This window comes from Capra hircus, chromosome 29 (genome assembly GCF_001704415.2).
Source record: "Capra hircus breed San Clemente chromosome 29, ASM170441v1, whole genome shotgun sequence".
Classification (NCBI taxonomy): Eukaryota; Metazoa; Chordata; class Mammalia; order Artiodactyla; family Bovidae; genus Capra; species Capra hircus.
In genome coordinates, this window is record NC_030836.1 from 17,957,447 (window position 1) to 17,985,332 (window position 27,886).

General features: G+C 40.5%; 1 protein-coding gene across 2 annotated transcripts in view; it reads left to right on the plus strand.

Moving 5' to 3' along the window:
- PAK1 (p21 (RAC1) activated kinase 1) overlaps positions 2,621–27,886 on the plus strand; it is a 162,228-nt gene continuing 136,962 nt past the window's right edge. The window contains exons 1-2 of one of the 2 annotated variants that reach the window (XM_018043395.1): positions 2,621–3,181; positions 6,726–6,786. The gene's annotated coding sequence lies outside the window, so the exon portion shown is untranslated. The remainder of the gene's footprint in view (positions 3,182–6,725; positions 6,787–27,886) is intronic. The other variant, XM_018043396.1, reaches the window with a different exon arrangement.

A 27,886-nucleotide genomic window follows, 5' to 3' on the forward strand; every position in this document is an offset into this window, starting at 1 on the left:
CTGGCCTCTTATGTAGTCTAATCTACTGCTTCCTCACTCTTCTGCCTATTTTTCCCATTTTTATGGATCCTTGTGATTACACTAAATCGACCTGGACATTCCAGAATAACCTCATCTCAAGACCTTTATTTAATCACACATGCAAAATCCCTTTTGTGAAAGGAAGCAACATATTCATAGGTTCTGGGGATTAGGATGTGAACATTTTTAGGGAGCCATTTTGTGGTGTTGGAGAAGACTCTTGAGAGTCCCTTGGACTGCAAGGAGATCCAGCCAGTCCATTCTGAAGGAGATCAGCCCTGGGATTTCTTTGGAAGGAATGATGCTAAAGCTGAAGCTCCAGTACTTTGGCCACCTCATGCGAAGAGTTGACTCATTGGAAAAGACTCCGATGCTGGGAGGGATTGGGGGCAGGAGGAGAAGGGGACGACCGAGGATGAGATGGGTGGATGGCATCACGGACTCGATGGGCGTGAGTCTGAGTGAACTCTGGGAGATGGTGATGGACAGGGAGGCCTGGCGTGCTGCAATTCATGGGGTTGCAAAGAGTCGGACACGACTGAGCGACTGAACTGAACTGAACTGATTATTCTGCCCACCATTGAGACTATCCAAAAATAGTTTAGAATTAATTTACTGGGTTATGATCTTGGGTTAAGTTACTTAACCCCTCTGCACCTCGGTTTCCTCACCAATAAAATGGAGGGGTGGAGGATAACAGTAGACTATCTCAGAGGGTTGTTACAGGTTTAAAAGAGATGGTGCTTAGAACAGTTATCTGGCACATGGTAAGTATTATGTGATCATTTATTAAGCACATTTTCATAACATATTATGTGTCAGGCATATTCTAGATACTGGGGATATGGATAGTATGGGTAGGAATATAACTCGCTCTAAAGGAGCTCAGGGAGTCACATACACAAATACAGTTACTACACTGTCTGTTACATGCCATAAACGGCATGAAGTACTATAAGATGACAGCATTGTGAAGGCTCAGAGAAACTTAAGAAATATTAATTGAAAGAACAAAGGAACAGGACGTTTGAACTGGGCTTTGTAGAATGAATAGGCTTTGGCCAGTGAGATAAAAGAGAAGGGCTATAGACATGAAGAAATGTAAGTTCAAAGAACATTAAGTAGCATTTCAGTGTGGCTGGAACAAAGTATATACCATGTGAGATGAAGCTAGACAAGCTGGTGTAAGCACCAAGGTTGTACAGTGCTAAATTAAGGAGTTTAGATTTTATCCTGAAAGCAACAAAACCCTTTCAGAGTATTTAAACAGGGGAAGGCATCAGATTTGTGTTTTTAAAAGGACACTCTGGTTTGGGAGAGAATGGATACATGTATACGTATAGGTGAGTCCCTTTGCTGTTCACCTGTAAGTATCACAACACTGTTAATTTGCTATACCCCAAGACAAAAGAAAAAAGAAAAAAAAATCTGGTCATTAAGAATGGATTGAATCTGGAGACTCTGAAAGCTGCTCCAGTTGTCTAGGTGATGGTGATGAGTGAACAGAAGGGCAAGAACTTGAGAAATATGTAGGATACTCTACAAAGACGGTGACCAATTTGATGAGTGCTCAGCGAGGAAGAATGGGGGCTAAGTTCAGGTTTCTGGGTCAGTGAACTGCTGAATGACGGTCCATTCTCTATGATCAAGAAGTAATGTGAGTCACAATTTTGAGGGGAAATGGTGGTAGGAATAGCCAGCATTCCAAACGACTTAATACGTGTTAAACTGCACTTAACTATTATTACAGAAAGGATACAGGTACTACTTACAGAGAAACTATGGCTTAGAAATGTTAAAGTCGTATCACTAACATTTGTATAGCTGAAATTTGAAACAAAGCAATCTGATTCCAAACCCTTCCTCGCTAATGTTGAACGTTTCAGTTTTGGTCGTATGGAATCTGACGTACAGAGCGGGTATGCAAACACTACACTGGAAAACGGAGGAGGCACTGGGAAACAGAATTCGAGCTCAGGCAAAAGGTTTGCGTTGAATGTAGCCTCCTTTATAGGGAGAAACTAGGAAAAGAAGCCCATTCTTTTCCTGTCAGTAACAACAATTGAAACCTCCATTACCATTTCTTTGCCTCCTTCCCACCGCGCCCCTCCCCCGCCCCAAATCCAGTATAATAAACGTCTGGCTCTGAGGTCATAGGAGATGGGGAAGTTTCCAAATTCAGCGCTTGGCATCGAGCTAGCGGATGCGGAGAGGACCATAAGATAGGGTGTGAGCCGTATTCTTTGACCATGACTATACCACTAACAACCCTGAAACCGGCCCAAAGCCTTCTGCCTCGAAGGAGCCCGAAGCAGTAGACCTTGCGCGGTCAGAGGAGAGAGGCGAGCGCAATGACGTCACGGGCAGCCGGGTGCCTTCCCCAGTCTCTGGCGTCATGCGCCGATGACGTCATTCCAGGAGTGGCCCTTCCCCGCCCCCACGCCTGGCTTGGCCTCGCTCACGTGGGTCCGTCCTGTCCTCCCCGCCCCCTCCCACCTGCCGGAGGTGGGGCGGGCCGGGGCTCCGCCGGCGCCTGTGCCTCAAGGGGAGGGGCGGGGGCCGGTGGGCGAGGCGGTCCGCCCGGCCAGCGGCGTACAATAGCTCGGCTGAGGTGGGGGAGGCGGCTCAGCGGCCGCTGCAGCTGGAGTCCAAGGTGTGGGCAGCACCGTAGACGGCCCCTCACGGTTTCGCCCCCACACCCCTTTCCCTCTCTGCTCGTCTGTAGCGTCTTCCTCATCGACTCTGCCGTCCTGCCCCAGACGCTTTTTTCCCTCAGACTTTTTACCCCCTCTTTCACGGAGCCCCGCGCTCTCGAGAGCCCCTCAAAGAACTCTCTGTCTTTCCACCTCCTCCCCCAGAGGCCACCCGAGCTCCTCATATCTCCGAGCAAGCGCCCCCCTCAGCCGCGTCGCCTAGGTCCCTCCGCCTCCCCGACTCCAGCCACGGTCGCTGACCCCCTCCCCCGCATCCTCGCCCTGTCCTGAGGGGACTTCCCGGCACGAGCGGGTCGGGAGGCGCCGGGCGAGCGGCAGCGGCGGCGGCGGGCGGGAGAAAGTGAAGCGGCCCCTTGCGCACACTCGAGCGCTCACTCCGCGGCTCGGCCGCGGACACCGGGGTGGAGAAGGAGGAGGAGCCGAGTCGAGCCGAACAAGCGCGGACGGTGAGAGCCGGCCTCCCGCCCTGTACCCCTGGCGTTGCGGGCTGCCGGGCTGCGGCGCCGGGCTGGGGGAGGCGCGGGGTGGCGGTTCCGGGACCCATTCATTCCCCGCCGCGGCCGGGCGGATGCGGGCGCTAGGTGAGGGAAGGCGGGGGCGTCTCTTTCGAGGATGGCCGTTTCTGTCGGACCAACAAAGGCCCCCTGTGTAGTAACCCGCGTGGCCGCGGGTCTCTGACGCCTGAGGACCCAGAGAGCCAGGGCAAGTCAGCGGAGGGGAGACCTCGCAGGTCCGGCTCCGGGAGCGACTGCCTCCTGAACTTTGTGGTCCTCGGATCCTAACTCTGGACCGCGTAGGGGGACCTAGCAAGGCGGCGACAGGTTCATTGTGCACAAGAAAAGTCACCTTTGTCCTGGCCGTGGGGATCACCTATAGAGTTGAACTCCTTGAAAAATACGAGTGGACAGTGCTTGACTTATGCCGCCCCTCCCCCACACCGGCAATACTCTAAACCTGTGGCGTTAAAACACGGGGAGACGAGATTTGGAGTTATTTTATGTTTCTTATTCCATTTCAAAAGACGTGATTATTATAACCTTTACTGTCTTGAATATTTTCACAGCAAACATTGCTGGGAGTGTTTTGGAAGAATACTTGAGAAGTTTTGCGTGTTGAGAGCAAAGTGCTTTTTGTTTGTTTAGCCCTTTGGATAACTGTTTTGCGCTTTTCCTCCCAGGACTGTGAAAGGTGATGAGAAGGGTTAGTAGTTTGGTTACCAATAAAAATTTGAAGTCACTAGTCTAACCTTTAAGAGTTGTTCCTAGAAAAATCTTTAATCTTGCCTACTGTGTCTTTGTGCCCTGTCTAAACTTTGTCAGGGGAAAAGAGGAGTCGACAGTACACAAATACCTCCTTAGTCTTACCTTATGACTTCTCCTACTTCCTGTGTGACCTTGAGCAGGTCACTTCCAGTTTTAAAGGCCCAGGAGTTTGCTTGTTTGCTTTTGTGCTACTTAGTTTTCAAGACTTTACTGAAGCACCCCCGTCCCACCCCCCCAACTCTGGCCAAACCTCCCATGAAGTCTTTGCTGGCACCCACCCCCATAATCCTTTCAGGCAAAACTTTCTCATTGAGTCCCTCAGAGGTTTGGCAGGATTTATGCTACAGCACTTGTTAACACTTTGTTGTTGTTGTTACTATTTGGAAAATCCTGAATCAGGTGCATATGAAATCCACCTCATCTTAACTAGAAACTCTACTTCTCAAAAAAGAGGGTGAGATGTATGGAGAGAGTAACATGGAAATTTACAATACCATGTGTATTGTAACTGAACAAGGGAAACTGGAACAGAGAACTGAAACAGGGGCTCTGTGACAGTCTAGAAGGGTGGGATGGGGAGGGAGATGGAGGGAGGTCCAGGAGGGAGGGGGCATGGGTGTACCTATGGCTGATTCTTGTTGATGTATGAGAGAAAACCGCAAAATTCTGTAAAGCAATTATCCTTCAATTATAATAAATAAAGTGGCAAAAAGAAAAAAAAAGGATTTTGAATGATAGATCATGAAACATTCCATGAAGCTTATGCAGTTAGCTTATGGGTCTGTCTCGTAAATTTGCTTATTCAGTCATTCATTTACCCAATATTACTGGAGTCTGGAGAGCTACTGTGTTTCAGGTCTCCTGCTAGGGCTGTGGGGATTCAGAAACTGTTAAGACATTCCCTGTCTGTCAAAGAGCTCAAAGTCTAGTGGGTGAGGTAGGCTTGTAAACAATGAAGGCCTTCCCTAGTCTCTACAACCGCTGTGCAGGGAGTAGTGTGCAATAATTGAGGCTGCTGGACCTGTTTTACAAGTCTTGTCCTGGTCAAAGTGAGTCCTGAAAGGAAGGTAGTGACCTGCCTCTCTTCTGTGAGATAGCACTTGACAAAGAGCTTTTTTGAACGTATATTCAATTCAGTATACATTTACTAAGCACATGGTATGAAGCCCTGTGTTAAATTTGGAGGAAGGACTGCTTTCTAAAAGGAGGTGGTTGTTCAGTCACTAATGTGTCTGACTCTTCGCAACTCCCAGGGACTGCAGCAAGCTAGGCTAGGCTCCTCTGTTCTCTACTGTATCCTGGAGTTGGCTCAAATTCATGTCCATTGAGTCAGTGATGCTATCTAACCATCTCATCCTCTGTGGTCCCCTTCTCTTTTTGCCTTCAGTTTTTTTCAGCATCAAGGTTTTTTCCAGTGAGTTGGCTCTTCACATCAGGTAGTCCAAGTATTTCTAAAAGGAAGGCACTATATATCCAGCCCCACTCCTGACTAGTCATTGCCTAAAGATAAAATTTTAAACTTTTTGATACGAATAAGAAGCTCTCAGAAATTAGAGTACTGCCTGCCTTTGCAGCCTCACTTTCTACAACTTCCTTGCCACCCTCTTTTCATCTCTGCTTTTGCATGTGCTGTTCTGTCTAAAATGCCATCCTGCACCTGCCTATGGAGAAGCACTTATACTTCTGGGAGAAAAATGAAAGTGTCCCTTAGTTTTTCCTCCTATTACCTCCGTATAATGAGTTGCTTTTCTGTTCTCGGGCTTCTATAGAGACCACTCTTATAGATCTCTATAGCACTTTGTTGCAATTTTTTTTGACTTTATCACATTGTTGCAAATATTAACCTGTGAATTTTTTGAGGGCAAGATCTCTTTAGTCTTAGTGCCTTGCAAAGTTTCTGGCACTGAATAAGAGTTTGAAATGAATGTATGAGTGAAGAAAGCAAATCAAAGCCCTTGAGTTTGAGATTACCTAATTCTTTGGGTTAGAATAATTTTAGCTCCAAGTGTAGTCCCTGTACCAGGATCATCAATAGAATCTGAGAATTTGTTGGACTTGCAAATTACTTGTCCCATTCCAGACATACAGATGAAAAACTCTGGGGTTGGGAACCCCAGATATTTAACAATCCTCCACGTGATTGTGATACTCGCCAAAGTTTGAGAACCACTGTGTTAAATGATCTGCCTTTAATAAGACCATTACCTTGCCGCCTCCCTCCCTGCTTCCTTTCTCCCTGCCTCCTCTTTCTTCCATAGCACAAAGTGCCTGACCTTCCATTCCATTTCCTTCCATTCTGTTCCATTCCATCCCATCTGTTCCATTCTGTTCAGTTTCATTCCATTCCATCCTATTCTATTCCATTCCATTTCATATCATCTGTTTTTCTCACTTAACTGAAAGCTTCCTGAAAGCAGAGAATTTTGTTTTATTTACTTCTGTAATCCCAGGGGCTAAACTAGTGACTGCATATAGCAGCCATTCAAATATTTGTTGAATGAATAATATAAAAATGATTTAACTCTATTTACTGCCAGCTGCTACATTGGGTTTTATTGAAGAACAGTTTTCAGTAGGAAGAGGAACCTCACTCCAGTATGCAAATCCAAATGGATTCCAACATTTTGGGGGATTTATTTTATCAATAGATTGAGCTCCCCCCCACCCTTTTACTTCTTTCTCCGTCAGAATCTGCATGATTTTTTCTTCTTTTGTTCTTTTTTTTCAGGATCTGAAAACTGCAGCTGAAATATCCTAGGCCAGGATTGCACTTAGTTTTGCAAGTTTAAGTAAGCACCCTAACTTTTGAACCTTTTGACTTGAAACTGTCTCTTCCGGATCTCCTGTGGTTTTTGTCTTTCTCTAGTGATAACTTAAAGCCATACAAGGACCTGTTTGACTCCACACAAAGGTTTCTCTTCCTTGTGAAGCTCTTAAAGTGTTTTGTTTCTTTCACTTTCTTATTAGGCCTAAGATACCATATCCAGTTTTCTCTTTTTCTAACTTCCCTCTGGGAGATTGGCTTCATTTATTTATTCTTCATTTATAAACAGTTGTTGAGTCTTTCTCTACCATGTGCTGGGTCCCATGGTGGGACAGATGTACGGAGGATGTGGTTCAAGTCCTTAAGGAATTAAAGATATTACAACATTATATAATAAGTATGGAAATGAAGGAGTTAAATGGAGGGATAAAGTGATGTATACTCATAAAGGTGGGAGAAAGCTGTCTTTCTAAATTATAAGTTGATCAAACAAGCATCATTTTGATAAGTAGACCTTAAACATTTTTTAGTTAAGAGGTTGGCAGTTTTATTGGGGGAAACTAAAACAAAAATCAAGGTAGAATCAGCAATTGCTAATTTGGGATACTTCTCAATTCTATTGTTGCTGGTTTTAATGAAATTTCCTTCCCCCCTTTTTGTTTTTCTAAATCATGACTAGGAAGTAGGGGAATAAAACTTTTTTAATAATAAAAGAGAAAAATTTATCAAAAAGAATGTGCTGTTTCATTTTAATTCCTAAGGACTAATGTTATTATTTTGGGTGGGTGGTTAATGAAACCCAAAGAAAGTCAGGAGACCTTAATTTAGTCTTGATATTACTGCATGACTTTACGGAAATTATTTTATCTCTGTGCCTTTGGTTGTAACTTTAAAATCAGGATAGTAACAGTTGCTATGACTGGCTTACAGGTTTATGAAGCAACTAAAAAATATTGAATATAAAAACACTTTTGAAAAGTATAATTTGTTACCTAGTTGTTAGGTTGTGGTAAACTTATTAACAACAGTTTACATTATTGAACAACAAGCAGGGATCCCCAACCCAGGGGTCTGCATCTGGGATCTAATGTCTGATGATCTGAGGTGGAGCTTAGGTAATAATAATAATAGAAATAGGGTCCACAATAAATGTAATGCACTTGAATCATCCTGAACAACCCCCTTCTGTGGAAAAATTGTCTTCCATGAAACCAGTCCTTGGTGTCAAAAAAGGTTACAGACCACACTGTGCCAGATACCACGCGAGATATTTTTTCCAGTCTTCAAAATGAACCTGTAAGATGATTGCTAGTATCTCCATTTCAATGATAAAGAGGCTAGGCTTAGACTGGTGAAGGGATCTTGTTCAAGGTTTTGCTGAAAGTGACAGACCTCAGTTCCAGTCCATATCCATCTGATACAAGCAATTATGTGTTGTGTTCGTTATTCCAGCTGCTTTAATTTTTCTGTATGGCAGAGTTTAGAAATGTTTTGTAAGTTTATTCTGTGAAAGTTAAGTTTTTTCTTCATTTAGCTTTCTTTCTTTGTGCATAGAACGACGGGTGAAGAAAGATTTACTTGTGTTTATGTTTATCATGATTAGGTAAAAGAATAACATCCTTCCCTGGTACTTTTTATTCAGCTTCACAACAGCCATCTATGAGACAGATATTTATTTTATAAGTTAGTATCATAGAGATGTTGTCTTACTCAAAGGCATATCATTAGGAAATGACTAAATATTGATTTAAAACTATGTTTTAAAAATCTAAATGTGTTATTTTATTTTGCCACTATATCATAAAAGGCAGTAACCTTTTAAACTCTATGAGGCTAAACTTTGGGGCACTAGAAATGTCCTTTTAGATTGCTCTCTAAACTCTCTAACCTCTTCTCACTAAGAAAATCCTGACTGAAGTCCATGGTTTGAACTACAAAAAAATAATTGCTGATAAAACTCTGCCATATGGTCATGATATTGCAGACTTACAGGATAACACTTACAGGATAACTCATTGAAGTTGAGAGAGCAGACTTTATCTGTATTCTGAGTCACTTGTGCCTGAATATTTGTTTTTCCTTTGCCAATGTAAATTTATTAACATAGTGCAATACATTTCTCTGCTTTAGTGTTAAGCTTTATCTCTTATAAATAACTTCTTCCACTCTCTCATCTAGTCTTTGAGATGGGAGAAATCTGTGTGTCAGGATCCTCTAGATTATCCCCTCTCTAGGAGTAGTGTAGTAATAAGTGAAAAAAGAACCAGAGCTTCATTGATCCCTCATAAATAGGATTTTATTTGGTATTGATTAATTCTCTAAAATTGACCTAAGTCTTATTAAAAAACTCCATTATGTTTTGGCTCTTATTCATGGAGATGGTGTGTGGTAATTTGCTTGCAGCATTGGGAAATTCATTCTTGTTTATGGGGCTTTCTTCCTCCACTTTTCCACTTCCAGTCCTCTGCAATGTCCCTTTCCCTTTCACTTTGTGTAAGTACTGAAGCTGACAAGAGCATTCTTCTCCTTTATAGTATCTGCCTTTTGAATCTTTGGAGATGATAAATGACAGTATACGTGTAGCTTCTACCTTTGTCTGTCTGCCTGTATTTTCATGGTTTAGCTTTTCTCATTTTCTCTCTCTCTGATTTGCACAAAGGGATTGATGGCTTCCTCATCAAAACTCTTGTCTCATAGTACTTTGTATATTATGGCAATATTATTGTAGTTTTTCTGGGGAAGGAGAAGATGTAGAAAGAAAAGTTAGACAAAGACCTACTAGGACACTTATTTAGGCCTCTATTTCTTCATTTGGAAAATAAAAATAATACCTAACTTACGGGGTTGTTGTGAAGATTAAATGAATAATATGTGAAAATGAATTGTAAGATGTTAAGTTATATAGATGTTAGGTACAATTGTTGTAATTTTGTGACTACTATTTATGTCTATTTATGTATAGCAATGGTTTTTAGTTTTGGCGATGTGCTTGAACTACTTGTGAAGATGTGAAAAAAAAAAATACAGTTGCCTGGACTGTATCTCAGGTCTACTTAAGCAGTCTTCTGGAATCCTTATTCTTGAAAATTTACAGATGATTCTGATATGCAGCCAAGTTTGAAAGTACTGCCTTATAATATTTTGCATAAATGTCTTTTGTACTTACTATATGAAAACTGTTTTAATTGTCATCTGCTGCTGCTAAGTCACTTCAGTCGTGTCCGACTCTGTGCAAAACCCCATAGACGGCAGCCCACCAGGCTCCTCTGTCTGCAGGATTCTCTAGGCAAAAATACTGGAGTGGGTTGCCATTTCCTTCTCCAATTGTCATCTAAAGTCCATTTACTTGCTAAACACATATTATGCATCAGGCATTGTCACGGGCTCTGAAGAAACAGATTGTAACCTGGTGCCTACCTTTAAATTTATAGTTGAGAACCAAACATGACTGTAGACAATTGTATTATATTGAGAAAAAAATGACACATGGATATGTATACTGGTGGTATGTGAAGACAGGAAAGGCATCTACTTCACCTGAAGTAGGGATGGCTTGGCAAGCCTTCTCAGTGGAAGTGGAACCTAAATTGGATTTGGAGAGATAAGCAGGAGTTAACCAAGGCAGCGGGGGAGAGGTAGAAAGAGAAGGGAAAGGAGAACCTTCCTGAAAGAGAGCAGTATGAAGATTAGAAGGCTTGAGAGCATAATTTGGGGAACCCTGAGTAATGTAGTACACTTAGAGGATGGGGTGCAGAGTGGGGAGTGGTAAGAAAGGGCAGGAAGGCAAGGCCCAGATGATGAACGACCTTTTGGATAGTGTACAAAGTACTTTCACTAATGTTATCTCACTTTATTCTTTCAACAGCTCCTTGGGTTAGCTTAAACAGGTATTATTTCATGTCCATTTTATAGAAATGAAAACAGAGGTTAATTGAAACACCTGAGGCTGTACAGCACAGCTGTGGTTTGAGGACCGGTCCTTCTGACTCGAGCGCATATTTTTCCCAATACACTTTTTCCAATAAGACTAGCTGTCTTATACTTTTATGGGAGATAAGTGAGCTCCATAGATAAGTGAATAGCAATTTGTAAGCTGTAAAGTGCTTGACTCATGTTGGCTATTAGTCGGGAGTTTGGACTAAGTGACCTATTCAAGTGCTTTTAGCTCTTAAGATTCTGTGAGCATTTTCTGGGATTTTCCTTTATCATGGAAAAAAAATATATATATAGGAGTTGGTAACTAGGGTCCAGCAAGCTAAAATAGTATCAGATAGTTACTCTTCCAATTTGATTGTCTTTACTCAGATCCCCTTGTTTTTAAAATACATTTAAGTTTCTTTTATTATGAAAGTAATACATGATTCTTGCAGAAAATATGGAGAATACAGAAGAATAAAAGATAAAACAAAGACAACAACAAATGTCAGAGTTTTATTGTACAAAGATAATTAGTGTAGCATTTCATCTACTCCCTTCTGATCTTTTTAAAAAGTGAGTTTGGGATGGTGAACTCCCTGTTTCTCAGCCACCTTCTACCCCTAATTTCATTGTATACTGAGGATAAATGACATCAGGAACAAATCATCACCCTCAGCCTTGTTATAACTGACCTTTTACTGGGGATAGTGCTAAATACTTTACATTTGATTTTTCATTTATTCTTCAGAATAATCCTACAAGAGTGATACTGTTCTATACTCATTTTACAGATGAGGAAATTTAGAAGCAGAGAGATTAAGTTGGGATTTGAAGACATGTTTATAATTACTACTGTGTAACTATGGCAAGTCACTTAACCACCCTGAGCCTCGGTTTTCCTTAGCTGTGATATAAATGTATTAAATTTGATGTCAGCTTCTTAGTTCAATTATTTTATGACTAGTAGTTTTTTTTTTTTAATTTGTTTGTTGTTTGCTTTTACCTTTTCTCCTCCTTTTCCCCGCCCTCACTTTTACTACTTAGTAACATAGTCCCTGACCCCCATAGTCTATTAGTAATAGTGTTTCAGTGTGGAACCAATTCTCCATGGGCTAGCAGAGCAAAATTTTAATTTCCAGGCTGTGGCATGGGTAGAAAGGGACTTGGTATAGTTGGGAGGACTCTTAGTTCCCCTATAACTTTTTGAAGAATTATTATTTTATAACAGTTTCTTATATTTAAAATTATTTTCCCATCTGGAGTTATCTGGCCAGTTCAGATCCTGAGATTTTTATTTGGTATCTGGGTAGATTTTGCTTGATCAGTTCAAGACGTTATCTATATGTAATCTGCAAAATAACTGAAAACAAAACAAGAAAGTGGGTGAGCAAAGGGTAAAATTTCATTATGATAGACCTTTGAAAGTCCAAGTTTCCTAAGTGGCCTAGAGACAATTAGTATATATTTAGGTTTGTGTGTGTGTGCTTAGTTGCTCAGTCATGTCCAACTGTTCGCAACCCCATGGACTGTAGCCCACTAGGCTCCTCTGTCCATGGAATTTTCCAGGCAAGAATACCTGAGTGGGTTGCCATTTCCTAGTTGCCATTTCCTACTCCAGGGGATCTTCCGAACCCAGGGATCGAAGCCACGTCTCCTGTGTCTCCTGCATTGGCAGGAGGATTCTTTACCACTGAACTACCTGGGAAGCATTCATACTCTTACGTGTTACTCTGTGGCATTATTTGATTAATATCTGTCTACTAGACCCTACTCTCCAGAGAATCATTTTTCTGAAGAGAAAGAATTCTAACATAGTACCTATTTCCTTAAAAAGTATCTCTTTTTTTTTTTTTGCTGTCTGTTGTAGATGCAGTTCCTAATATATAGTAGCTATTCTGTAAATGTTTCTGACTGAATGAGTAAGAGTAGAGCCAGCATTCAAACTGAGGTGCATAGACTCTTTAATCAAGTTTAGCAAATATGCAAGAATCCTTTCATTGTCCGGTGTTGGGAGAGGCTAGGAGAGAGGAAACCTCACTATGTTAAATATTTAGCTGCCCAGTACAAACACCTTTGACCTGAGTCAAAGTTGAACGTATGCCCTGATGCTCAGTAAGGATGTGGAAAATTCTTAAGGGGATCTCCAGCTACTTTGCCATTCTGGGTCTTTCTTCCTTTTATTTGAGTTAAGGAATTATGTTACCGAAAAATGGTATTGGATTAAGGCCCTTTTAGGCGTATTTGCATTCCAGAATATTCTTTTTTTTCTTTTTTAGTGTTATCCCAGGCAGTGGTTTTGTATCGATTTCTTTATAGTGCCAAGTAATTCTAATAAGGCTTAACATATACATTACTTTCATCAATTAAAAATAACAGAGCCCCATTTAACCAACTTTTGTAAGACTGTTAATAAATTTAAAATTCAGACACAATTCCATCAGTCAAATAAATGAACTCTTCTGTTTTCTTTTTTCTTGTATGTAAACATACTTACTTACATAATTATAATCAAAATATAAACCTACATTTGTTGTTTGCCTTTTTTCCTTGACTTATAGTAAACATTCCCCCCATGTTACTCCTTAAATTTAAGATGATATTTCATAATTTGCCTAAAACCATTGTGTTGGTCAGTGTTGTACCTGAGAAACAGAACTGGTGGAATTCCTTAGCATGGAAACCCCAGTTCTGCTCTTAAGGCCTTTCAATTAACTGGGTGAAGCCCACCTATATTATGAAGAATAATCTCCTTTATTTAAAGTCAGCTGAATGTAGACGTTTACTATATCTATAAAATACCTATTAAATACTTTACAGCAGCACCTAGATTAGTGTTTAATTGAATTACTGGATACTGTAAGCTAGTTAAGTTGACACATAAAACTAACCATCAAAATCATTTAGTTTTCTCCTTGTTATAAATTACACTGTAATTTTATCGATAACATTACATATAGCTTTCTACTTTCAGAGTTTATTTCTTTAGAATAAATTCTGATTAGTGGAATTGTTGAATCAGTGATATGTATACCTAATAAGCTCTTGATAGCATTTAATATTTGGAAACTAAAAATACCACCCGTTTTTCTTTTATTGATTTCTTCAGGAGTTGGTCTGTTCAACTGACTTATTTCCCATTTCCAAAAGCCTGTTTTCCCCCTCGCGTTTTCTAAATCTGGAAATAGCCACTTTTCTTCAGGGTTATCTTCAGTTCTCCCTTCAGTTTCTACCTGTCACTTTCTCTTTGTGCTTTCATTTCTCCCCCCTCCCCCCCCAACTTTGTCTCATTTATCACGAAACAGAATAAATTAAAAAAGAATAGATAAAATAGAAGCTTTATATTCCTACTTCTGAATTTGAGAATCTACTTGAACTTGAACCCATTCCTTTCTTTATGAAGGAAGTGATTCTCTTTCAAGGAGAGGCCTGATCCTTTGTATGCGTTTAGATTCCTGGGATCCTGTCTTAGAAATCTCACTTCACTATCTTCTTACATTTTGCTTTTTAGAGTTATCATAAGCAGTATTCAAATGCTTTATTTAAAGGAAAACAGTTTTCTTCTCCACCACACAGTAGTGCTCCTGAGATCCCATGTCAGCCTTCAAGCTAAGCACTATCTTTGCGCTTTCAAAGGTAGTCTTCTTTATATAGCTGTTTACAACTTCTGCTTCTAATTCCTTACGTCCTATTTACTTGGCAGCCTACTCCACTCTGTTTCTGTCCCCACCACCTTATCATAATTGCTTGTGCTAAAGTCCATAATGACCCGTATGGTGCCAAATTTACTTAAGAAAGAAAAAAGCAAATCACTCCAAAACCATAGCCACGCATATACCACCTCCCTTCCCATAATCCTTTAATGTCGTCAAAATGTTCTGTTGTGGTGCAGAAGTCAGTTTTTTTTCCTTTAGTAGTTTGAAACAAAGGCTACACAGAGAGATTGGCTGATATTTCATTTATGTCTTCTTTAATTTCTAAATTCCCTCTCAGTCTCTCCGCCCCCATCCTTTCAGATTATTTGTTGAAGAAACCAATTGTCCTATTGAGTTTCTCACTCTGCATTTTGCATCACCCTGTTACAGTTTAAGAAGTTCCTTGGTCCTATATATTACTTATAAGTTAGAATCTAGAGGCTTGATAAAATTCAGGTTTTTTGTTTTGTTTTGCATGACCACTTTATATATGTTAATGTGTTCTTTCATCAAGAGGCTCACAGGGCCTGCATAGCCCTCTTTTGTGGTGTTAGCAGCCATGGAATTTCCTTTTTATTTTTGTCTTTCTGGACCTCTCCATATATTTATTTTATTGATTACTCCCACTTTAAAAATATTCTTTTCCCTTTTGTGATATCACTTTCCTTGTTTGTCTCCTACCTCTGACCATTCCATTTATTTTATTGCCTTTTTCTACAATGTTGACTTTAAATGTTGCAATTCCTCAAGGGAGAGATCCTCTTCTCTTACACTGTGCTCTTTTCTACTTGATTTCATTCATTATCCTACCTTTGAATACTGTATGTATGATCACAGCTTCCCTATTTCCCCAGATACTTCAAGCTTAAACTTTTCTCCTTAACTCTAGATCCTTATAGTCAATTGCCTGCTTGATATTTATACTTTGGAGTCTTATAACATCTCCTACTTACTATGCTCTGAACTACATTTTTGGTCATTTTTCATAAACCTGGTCCTCTTCCAGTTATCACTGTCTTACTAAGTGGGATTTTTGATTTTTGGTTGCTCAAACCTGAAATTTAAGATTCAACTCTGACACCAACCTTCTCTCCTTTCCTTCATATGGAAAACTGTACTCCCAACCTTGTTAATTTTACTTCTGTATATTTCTTGAATTCATCTACCTCTCTCCATTTCTGCTGTCACCTCCCTAATCCAGACTACTATCCCCTCTACCTTGGACTATCTTTTAACTGAGTTCTGTGCTTGAAACGTGTAAAAGCTTTTTATTTTATTTAGGAAAAAATATAAATTTTTTTCTTTTTGGCCACATTGCATTTCTTGTGGGATCTTAGTTTCCCAACCAAGGATTGAATCTGGGCCCTGGTGAAAGCAGTGAAAGTGCCGAGTCTTAACCACTGGACCGCCAGGGAATTCCCAAATATCAAATCTTAAACATGATTTTAAGGTTTTGAGTGACTTGCCCTTGTTTTTTGTTTGTCTAACTTCATCTTGTGCAACTCTCCACCTCAGTGGTTATGATTCAGAGATATTGGCATCCCCCTAAAGTTTGAGAAAGTCTCTCTTGCTTCAGGGCCTTCACACCTGTTCTCCCCTGGTATGCTTCCCCTAACCGCTGTTTCTGGTTTCCTTCAGAAGTCTAGCTTCTTTCTCCCACCTCTTTTTCTTCTTTAAGAAAATTGAGTATTTTCTTCTTTTTAAATATTGGGTATCTACTGTGAACCAGGACCTATTTGATCTAAAGATCGCCTTCATTATCCTCTTACTGTATTTTGTTTTTTTCTGTAATAGCTTTAATTTATTTGGTTATTTTTGGCTGTACTAGGTCTTCATTGCTGCATGTGGGCTTTCTCTATTTGTGCTGAGTGGGGGCTCCTCTCAGGTTGCAGTGTTTGGGCTTCTCATTGCAGTAGCTTCTTTTGTTGCAGAGCACAGGCTCTAGGGTGTGCAGGCTTCGGTAGTTGTGGCCCAGGGGCTTAGTTGCCCTGTAGCATGTGGAATCTTGTGACACCAGGAATTGAACCAGTGTCCCCTGCTGTGGCAGGCAAATTCTTAACCACTGGACCACCAGGGCAGCCCCTGTAATGGCTTTTATAATGACCTGTAATTCTGTCCTTACTGACTGTTTTATGTCGAGCCTTTCAGCTCCTTGGGGTCAAAGATCATATCTCTTTTGTTCACCTTTGTTCCCCATCACCTTAATGTGGTGCCAGAATATAGTGAGTGTTATAATATTTGCTAAATGAATGAGCTCACATTATCAAGGATTATCAAGCCTTGTCAGTTTTATCTCTGAAGTTTTTTCCAAATTTGTTTTTATCTTTCTATCTTCTGTGCTCTGGTTTAGACCATAATAGTCTTTTCTCTAGGTTTGTAATTAGCTCTTAACTAGTGTCCTGGCGACCAGTCTTTCTGTCCTCTTATTCACCCATTAGTCTGTCTGAAATAATTTTCCTGATCCTGTTAACTATTCTTCTCAAAACCGATCAGTGTGTCCCCATTGCTGGTGGAATAATATGCTAATTAGTTTGTTACTCAGGGAACTTTACAATATGATCCCATCTACTTCTTCAGCCTCATCTCACTTGACCCTAATCCATCCCTAAAAGACTGAATTTTATTCACTTTCATATATCACTTTGTTCCTTCAGCCTGGAATTCCTTTTTTCTGTATGCTATTAAAGCTCTTTGCTCTTTAAGATTCAACTTAAATCAACTGAGCTGTCATTTTTTCCCTGTAGGCTTTTAGCCCTCATATACCCATTCATGACTATAAATTCCTTGATGGTATGCTATAGACTGAATGTTTATGTCTCCCCCAGATTCATGTTAAATCCAAATACCAAATGTGATATTTGGAGGTGGGACCTTTAAGAGGAGTTGAGGTCATGAGGACACAATAGGATTAGTGTCCTTATTCTCTCCTTCTGCTATGTGAGAGAGAATGACTATCTATGAATCACATAAAGAGTTCTCACCACTGAATCTTCTGGTCCTTTGAACTTCTCAGTCTCCAGAACTGTGAGAAATAAATTTCTGTTGTTTGTAAACCACATAATCTATGGTATTCTGCTGTTGTTATTTAGTTGCTAAGTCATGTCCAACTCTCTTATGACCCCATGGACTGTAGTCCTCCAGGCTTATCTGTCCATGGGATTTCCCAGGCAAGAATACTGGAGTGGGTTGCCATTTCTTTCTCCAGGGCATCTTCTTGACCCAGGGATCAAAGTCGGATCTTCTGCATTGCAGGTGGATTCTTCGCCACCAAGCCACCCATGGTATTCTGTTGTTCAGTCACTTAGTTGTGTCCAACTCTGCAGCCCCATGAACTGCAGCATGCCAGGCTTCCCTATCCTTCACTGTCTCCTGGAGTTTGCTCAAACTCATGTCCATTGAGTCAGTGATGTCATCCAATCATCTTTCCCAGTATCAGGTATTCTGTTATAGCAGCCCAAAAGGTCTAAGACAGGTAATACTTTGTTTTGTTCCTTGCTGTATACTCAGTATCTTAAACAGTGTCCGGGATGTAGTAGGCTCTCAATAAACTTCTCAATAAACTTACTGAATTTTTGAATAAAATAATTTATCCACTGTCAACAAATATTAAACTTTTTTGAATTTTCATAGCACTCATTCCATCCTTTGGACTATGATTACATGTATGGATGGTCATTTGTTATCCATGGCAACCAATCACTTATAAAATCAGTCCCCACTCAAATATCCCCTTCGTTGCTCACCCCTGGGCTTTGTTCTCCTCACCCTCTTTGTCAGTAGTTACATTTCTAATGGTAGTGTAATTAACATCTAAGAGTGTGATGCAGGTATGTTCTAAAACAAAAGCTGAAATTTCTGCAAAACATGAAGAATTTTATGAATTTGAAATAAAGTTATGCTGGAGAATGGCTTGAACCACACACAGCCATGTCATTGACAAATGAGAATTAGGTTAAGTTAGACCAGTTTAAAATTGAAGGAAAAACTAGTGTGAATAAAGACATAATCGCAGACTCAGAGGAGAATGATTTGAGTAACAAAGGATTCAGAGAGACCCTTGGGAAAAATTGGTGAAGCTCTTGAATACTTTTACAAAATTGATCCTCTCATCAGTGTGTTCTGAAAGCCAAATGTGAAATGACCCAGTGAGTGATCTTTGGTTTAAGAATTACCTTGGTGGTGATTACAGGTTAAATTTTATTAAATTACAGATTACAAAATTTTGTTTTATACTTATCTTGATAAAAGCCTCATCTACTTTTTATCTTTTTATTTACTAGGAAATTTTTGTCTCTCATCAGTTAACTTAATTGGCAGTTTTAGGTATTAGCTATCCTCAGATAACAGGAATTCCTTTGTATGTTTTTGTCCATGTTGGGTTTAGTTCCCTGATGTTGGGGACTGTGCATTATTCATTATATTCCTTTGGGGCCTAGCTCAGAGTCTGGTATATAGGAGCTACCTAATAAAGCAAAGTGTTAGGAAGAAGTGAACAGTAATAGAAGAGATTTGGAAAAGCGCTTTGAAAAGATGCTGTTTGGGGAGGAGAACTAAGATCCCACAAGCCTCATGGTGTGGCTGAAGATGGGGAAAAAGGTACTGTTTGGTACAGAGTTTACATGGCAAGTAAATGAGTAGAGTTTGACTGCTGTGCTTTGTTATGTCCTAATGGAGAACCTCTCTTATTATTCCTTGCTAGCTCCTGCCTCGCGTGTACTTTAATATTCAAAGTCTGTTCTCTGCCTCAATAGCTCTTGTTATCATTGTAATTTTTCCTGGAGATTGAGATGGAAATGAGGAGGGCTGCAGCCTGGGCATCCACATTCATGAGAACTTAGAAATGCAGAGGGACCAAATGCCATGCCTGACCTAGATGGATCCAGGTCAGCCAATCATTGCTTTCCTGCCTTTCCCTTTGTTCTGTGTGCCGCCAGGCTTCTATCCTGCAGGAGGTTTATGCTACAGCTGTTTGTGCCAATTAATACAATGCTAATATACCCCTTAATGAAAGCATGGAAACACAGGGTCCCAGCCCGTGGCTAATAGTGTCAGCTTTCAAAGTACCTTTTCACTAGGCACCTAGAAACCTTTTGACATTGTTTTTGAAACTATAGAAACAGATGCTGAAAGTGACCCTTGCTTAGGGAATCTATTCCTTCATGTTATGGGATAAGGAAAAAGACAACCTGAGAGATGGTCAATCTTGTGCCACAGTAACAGTTCCATGCCCCCATTTTAACAATTCTTTATCTCATGTAAAGATAATTTTGTCCTCTATATTGTGTAGCAGCTAAAAACCCTTGGTACAGACCTAACCATGAATCCTGTGGCCCTACCAATTCCGGACTCTGTGATCTGGGCATAGTTACTTAACCTCTGTAGTTTTAGTTTCCTTATCCTTAAAATGGTACTAACAGTAGTACTTGCTTCATAGGTTTGTTACCAGGATTACAAGACATAATAATTGTAATGCACTTAACAGATTCTGGCACTTAATAATTGTTCTGTAAATGCTGACTGCCATTATTATTGGAGAGGAGGGGAGTGAAAATGAGCCGAATGACCAGGGCTTTGATTTACAGCCCTGTCCTCGAAACCTTTGTTCCCAGTTCTCCTTCAGTTAGAATTTAAGCCTTATAAAAGCAAGGACCTCTACTTGCTTCTCTGTGTCCTCAAGTACCTAAAATAATTTTTAGCATATAGTAGTTACTTAGTAAATATTTGGTGAGTTAATGAATTCTTTTAGGAAATTTTTCTCTGAATATTTTTACATATGTTTTTTATATATCTGTACACCTACTTTTAGATACTCCAGTGACTGGAATCTTTTTTATTTACAGTTTATGTGAATTTGCACTTGTCTTTTTAGTTTTTGTGTTGTGTCCTGGATCTTCTCAGATGTCTTTGTTTCCCCCTACGCTATAAATCTTTAAGAGTGGAAGACTGTGATCTCTGCTTTGGGAGTTAGCTCCTATAGCCCCTAATATCGGAGAAGGCAATGGCATCCCACTCCAGTACTCTTGCCTGGAAAATCCCATGGATGGAGGAGCCGGATAGGCTGCAGTCCACGGGGTTGCTAAGAGTCGGACATGGCTGAGTGACTTCATTTTCACTTTTCACTTTCATGCATTGGAAAAGGAAATGGCAACCCACTCCAGTACTCTTGCCTGGAGACTCCCAGGGACGGGGGAGCCTGGTGGGCTGCCGTCTATGGGATCGCACAGAGTTGGACACGACTGAAGCGACTTAGCAGCAGTAGCAGCAGCACCTCCTAATATAATAGTTTTTTGTGCATAGTTATTATGCTTTGTAATTACTGACAAGTGACTCTAAAAATCACTTATATCCATATTAATTTTCAAGCAAACCGCAGTATGTGGGAGAGCATCACTCCCAGCTCTAGCGAGTTGTGAATTTGTAGGGTCAGTCCTTGGTGGCAAGAGATACTTTATTGCCTTTGTGAATGTTACTCTATGCTTGAAACACTCTCTCCTTCACCTTGCCCCTTCTCTGCCAGATGTCATACTGCTCTTTCTTCAGGGCTGTTTCCTCTGTCAGGTTGGTTTTCTTCCTTTCTTCTGTAGTTAATTCCTTGTTATGTAAATCTCTTCATGGAGGAAGTGGGCAATTTTTGCAAATGGGATGATTGTGTAGGAGGACCTTATACACTGAGGGAAGATTTGATGCAAAGACAAGGAAGGAAACGGTCAGCTATGGGAATATGACGGTAAATATTATATGTTATCTTTAGTGTAGGGCAGTTTATTGGTCAGGTTCTTATTGATGGAGGCAAGTAACAGAATATACTCTAACAAGTTCAAGGAAAATGGATTTATTAATGGGTGCCAGAGAGATTAATGAGTCTTTGGGAGAATGGAAGAAATGAACCCAGGCTGAACTTCCAGGAATAAACTTTCTAAACTGCACCAGAGAACAGAGCTCTTAAGGATGCCACTGTCTTTGCAGCTTTAGAATGCAGAATCAGGAGGCTGTTGCTGCACCTGCTAGATCTAGAACTATGCTGTCTTGGTTGCAGTTTGTTTCAGCAAAAGGGATGTCCTATGCCCAGTCTCTCTCCATTCATCTAATATTGTTCCAAATCATTATCTAGTGTGAGAGCATCTGATTAGCAGAACCAAAAATGACTTGTAGAGGGGAGTCTGGGAGTACTTATTATTTGTCAGATAAAAGTTAGCTGGATTGATAGTTAATAAATATTAAGTGCTTTCGGAGATAAGAAGTGGGATTCTGAGTGTTATGGAATATAATAGAATGGAAGTAAAGAGTGAAAAAAAGGGAATCTGGGAAATAAAGGGTTTGTTTTTTTTCAATCTCTGTAGTACTCAAAGCTTGAAAGGGGTTAGAATAGGTGTTGAGCAAACTGATTTACATATTCTGCTGTAGAGAGTATTCAAGTGGGTTGTACCCTTTTCCAGTTGTTGTTTAGTCACTAAGTCATGTCTGACTGAGTACCAGATTCTGTATCATTTGGAATTCTGTAAGCAGCAATTCCACTCAAATTTGGCATAAATCATAGTGAAATTTATGTCAATTTACAATTATAACAACATAAAAGTAAAAGCTTGTGTTACTTTTATCACCAAGTTGCCTTCCATCATGGTGGTAAATTGATGGAAACGGAGGAGCTAAATTTCTTTGTTAACCAGTGGATGAGAGAGATACATAGACAGAAGGGTCAGGGGAAAGGGAGGGAGACAGGGAGAGAGGCAGAAAGAGGCAGAGAGAGAGACAGACACTGACCTCATCTCCCAAAATGGACAAAATTTCTTCTCTTTAGTCCAGTTGGACCACCTTAGACCATGTATCCATCCCTGAACAGAGATTCCAGGGATGTGCCAGATGCCAGTTGGTTAAGCCTACGTTCTTGGACTATTCATTGGCAAGAAGAATGGAATTAATGTGTTTGGTTTGGATGTAGAGTGAAGACCTACCCCTGGATCTGGTTTTGGGGCCAGCTTTCCCTTCAGACAGTGGTTTTCAAAAAATGGTCACAAGGAAGAAGGAAAGAAAGAAAGAAAGAAAAGAAAGAAAAGTCGCTCAGTTGTGTCCAACTCTTTGCGACCCCATGGACTGTAGCCTACTAGGGTCCTCTGTCCATGGGATTTTCCAGGCAAAAATACTGGAGTGGGTTGCCAGTTCCTTCTGCAGAAGATCTTCCTGACCCAGGGATTGAACCCAGGTTTCCTGCATTGCGGGCAGACGCTTTACCATCTGAGCCACCAGGGAAGCCCATAGTCACTTGGGAGCTTGTTAAAAATGCAAATTCTCAGGGCACGTATCAAAAACTCTGGGTCTAAGAATGTGTGTTTTAACAAGCTCTCCAGGTGATTTTGACTCTGGCAATATACTAAAATTTGAGAACTGCCTTAGTTACATTGGTTACTGAGGAATGAATACCTGATAAAAATCAGGGCTCTAATAAGAGAGAGGAAAAGGGGAATGGATGCTGAGCAGCCAGTAGCATCCATTTCAGACCTGTAAAGGTGAGTAGGGATCAATCAGTTCACGATGAATCTTGAACACTTGCCTCTCAAGGCTGTTGTGAGATTTCAGACTAGATAAGGGATGTGTGAGGGACCAGTGAAGGAGATAGATTGTAATAGAGATGCAGTAGAAAGTACATTGAACTTGGAGTCAGAGATTAGGCTCTCATCCTGGTCAGTTTTACCTCTCTGAGCTTCAAATTCCTTTTCTGTAAAATAGGGACTATATAACTACTGAAGTGTTGGGAGAATTAAATGAACAAAGGAATGCAGAAGTGCTTAGTTCATCATTTAGCATATTAATAAGTAAATATTAACTGAAAATAATGATGCTTGGCTAAAGCAGGATGATTTTTATTCTGAGGTCAAGGAGATGTGTGCTCCCTTAGGATTGCCTTTCCTCCTGAGACAGTTCCCTTATTCTCAGTGATTGTTTTAGATCTAATCGTATTCAGATCATATTCATATTCAGGTCAGCTCTAGTTTAGCTGCATGAGCAATGGTTTTCTGCCTCTGCAGTCTTATCCTGAGGGAATTATGTGAATTATTTACTTCAGCTGTCACAGGACTATAGAGGTTTCTTTTTTCTTTTATAACTACCATGTATTGGAGGTCATGTGACCATACATATTTTATGTTCTGCCTTGGCATTTCTTTTTAGTCTCTTCTCTGAGGTCTTTTTAATTTGTAAAACTATGCCCTCTTCCTCTTTTGTTTTTTATACATTTCACGTTTTCTAAATATAAAATATTTATAAATTATATTAGATTACAGTGGGAAAGGCGTTTAGGATTGGCTTGGACTCTCTTCCTTACTTTACATATAAAGAAACTAAGACAGGAAAGTAATTTATCCAGTAATTTATCTTGGGTCCTGCTCCTTAGCCTCTTCTGTTTTCTTGGCAAGGAGGAATTACATCTGGGGTTACATTTCATTTTTTGTTCTGTGATATTAATTAGTCAAAAGTCACTTGTAGGTGCATCCCTGGTGGCTCAGTGGTAGAGAATCGGTCTGCCAATGCAGGAGACATGGGTTTGGTCCCTGGTCTGGAAGGCTCCCACATGATACAGAGCAACTAAGCCTGTGCGCCGCAACTATTGAGCCTGTGCTCTAGAGCCAGGAACTGCAACTACTGAGCCCACGCACCCTAGAGCCTGAGCTCTGCAACCAGAGGAGCCACTGCCACGAGAAGCCTGAGTCCTGCAACTAGAGGAAAGCCGCCGGAGCGATGACGACCCAGCGCGGCCCAAAATAAATAAGAAAAAAGCCACTTGTGAATTGTTTTTATCTGATAGTCTACTGTAAACGAAGCAGAACTGATGTCCCAACCTAGGAAGATTACCAAGTGAATAGAAGTGTTGTGAATCCAGCAGTGGGAGGAAGGGCCCTGACATACACACATTCTTCCCTCCTAGACACATTTGATGTGTTATCAGATGTGCCACTTATTGGAGGTGCCAGCATTGTGTGATTAGGTGGCTTGTGGCCTTTTCTATGTTTACGTCTGGAGTATCTGAGGGAGGAAGGAAGGAATGAAATTGAATGGATAATTTCTACTCTGTGGCATAGAGTAGAAATTACCTTATCTGTACTATAAATAACAGTTAAATTTTTTTTTTTTCTTTTGAAGAGTTACTGTTGGGTGGCAAGGAAACCAGAGAAACCGCGTTTCATAGTTTTGTTGGTAGTAATTAAAGTCTAGATTTCCAGCTGAAGGGGAGCCTAATGATTATCCAATCTAATACCCTTATTTTATGAATGAGAAAACTAAGGCCAAAAGAAGACAAATTACTCAGTATTATACAATAAGCAAGTTCCAGAGTTAGGACCACATCTCAGCCCTTCCGACTCTGTTAAATATATTTCTGCTACACTGTTCTGCAAGGCAGTGAGTATTAGAGGAAACTTGGAGTAGTGAGAAGAGCACAGATTTGAGGGCAAAAGATCTAAGTAAAATCCACGACTCTGCCACTTACTGGCTTGTTTCTGAGAAAAGTAATACCACTTCTGTAAGTACCAGTTTCTTCCTTTGTAAAACAGGATAATGCTGATAGTTTCTTACCTGCTTCATAGGGTTATTACTAGAATAACACGTAAGATGCACTGGAAAAAAGGGATCTTAAGACAGATGTGGCCAATTTGCTTATGGATTTCATCTGTATCACCTATAAACAGTGATTTTTTGGCAAGTCACTTAATTGCTGTGAACACAGTTTTTCCTTTGTAACGCTGGAACAATAGTATTTCTATTGCAGAGTTGTTTTGAGGGCTTTAGTGTATGTAAAACATTCAGAATGGTGCCTGGCACATAATAGATGTTCAGTGAGTGAGTGAGCTCTTCTCAGATGACTTAGTTCTGCCTTCTCAGAACTGTTCCTCTAAAGGCTTAATATGGATATAGCAGAACTTATTCTGTGGCTTTGAAACTATTTTGTAGAGTCTGAATCAGGAACTATAGGTGGGGTAGGGTATGGGCTTTGCTGTTAGTCAGGTTTCCATTCTAAACTGCAGTGGTCTATAGTCAGACTTTTCAACCCAGGGAAGAGCCTCTGGAGATGGCAGGCATGGTGAACTGTTTGAAGAAGAGGTGGAAGAAGCTTGGTGACTGGGAAACTTGGGAGGAAGAATGGAAATGGGACAAATATTGCTCTTCTTGGTCACTACTGCCTGCAGTCCACAGAATATCAGAATGTCAGCACCTTAATTAAAAGTGAAAACTTTTTTTCATTATGATCTAAGTTTCTGACACTGTAAGTACCTCAAACTTCTGGGACAATATCTAAATCCTCTGTTACTCCAAACACCTGACTTAAAGAGTAGATATGCAATATATTTTTTATTGAAAAGAATGAATATCTGAAATGGAGAAGTGCTGTGACCCATAGGGGTCCATAAATCCCTGGTGGCCACTAATCTCTCACCAGCTCTACCTGGCAGAGATACTTGTATTTAACCAGGTGTTTCTAGTTTTTAACCCTAGCAATTTGAAGGATTTCAGGTCTTGGGATTTTTAAGTTTTGCTCTACTGCTGACTTCCCTTTGCAGTCTTGGTTAGGCCAGACAACTAATTTCTTCAACTCTAGTCTTTCTGTGGCACCTACCAGGTTCCTCTTTCTGGTTTTTAATGCTGGGATGGGGTTTGTGGTTATAATGCATGGGAGCTGGGGCACTTGAGATCTTCATGGTCAGGGAAACTGTATTTCCTCAGACATTCCAGGATTATGGGAAAGTGTAACGCTGAGGAGTTCTCTCCCCCTCCCCTCACAAAAAGGATATTCTCATATAAGTCATTAATTCATTAATGCATACTAAACGTATATACTGGAGACCAGGCATTCTTTTGGGTGCTTTAAATACATCATCTTGCCAAATGCTAATGAGTAACTCTTTGAGGTAAGCTGATAATATTGCCCTCAGTTACACAGATAAGAAATAAGGAATTTAGATAAAGGAAATGACTTCCCTTAGCTAGCAAAAGGTAGACCTAAGATTTGTATCCATGTCTTTATGACTCAAAGATAATCACTGATTGCTGTGTCTGTCTTCTTTACTAAATGGGAGCTTCCCTGGTGGCTCAGACGGTAAAGCGACTGCCTGCAATGCGGGAGACTGGGGTTCGATTCCTGGGTCGGGAAGATCCCCTGGAGAAGGAAATGGCAATCCACTCCAGCACTCTTGCCTGGAAAATCCCATGGACAGAGGAGCCTGATAGGCTACAGTCAGTGGGGTCGCAAAGAGTTGGACACGACTGAGCGACTTCATTTTCACTTTCACTTTCTTGAAAGCCAGGGTCTTAATCTGATTCAAATCTGTGTTTCCTATTCTCAGCACAGGAATCGAAACAGAATAGATTTTACTGAACATTTTCTACCCTGGAAAGTCATCAGTTCAGTCGTTCAGTCATGTCTGACTCTTTGCGACCCCATGAACCGCAGCATGCCAGGCCTCCCTGTCCATCACCAGCTCCTGGAGTTTACCCAAAATCATGTCCATTGAGTCGGTGATGCTATCTAACCATCTCATGCTCTGTCGTCTCCTTCTCCTCCTGCCTTCAGTCTTATCCAACATCAGGGTCTTTTCAAATGAGTCAGCTCTTCCCATCAGGTGGCCAAAGTATTGGAGTTTCAGCTTCAACATCAGTCCTTCCAGTGAACACCCAGGACTGATTCCTTTAGGATGGACTGGTTGGATCTCCTTTCAGTCCAAGGGACTCTAAAGAGTCTTCTCCAACACCACAGTTCAAAAGCATCAATTCTTCTGCACTCAGCTTTCTTTATAGTCCAACTTTCACATCCATACATGACCACTGGAAAAACCATAGCCTTGACTAGACAGACCTTTGTTGGCAAAGTAATGTCTCTGCTTTTTAATATGCTGGTAATAACTTAATATTATTAATAACTTAATATGCTGGTAATAATAGGTTGGTAATAACTTTCCTTCCAGGGAGCAAGCATCTTTTAATTTCATGTCTGCAATCACCATCTGCAGTGATTTTGGAGCCCCAAAAAATAAAGTCAGCCACTCTTTCCACTGTTTCCCCATCTATATGCCATGAAGTGATGTGACCAGATGCCATGATCTGGAAAGTCATAGATTCAGACATTAGAGCAATTGGGATGAGGTATTAAAGAAACTATCTTCTAGTCTATGTTATTTGCCTGGAGATAACCCAGTCCTCAAGGTGAATTTTTTGTAACCTGTAGGATCAAAAAGGAATGCATTATATACTCTAGAAATCCATAAGAGTAATGCAAACTTTATAATGCTCTAAAGAACTTAGTGTCTCATTGGGAAAATAACACATCCTTTACTGTTCTGTCTTGAGATAAGTAAAAGAGCCTGCCTGAAGTGTAAGGTGTATGCTAAATTGTTTTTAGGCCAAGCTCTCTTTGCCTGTTACTCTGTACAATGAGGTACGGGACTGGATGACCTCTGTGGCTCCCACAGCTCAGACATTTAGATAGTGGTCTTAGCAGCTGTTCTATTGCTGCTTCCTCCATTAATGTGA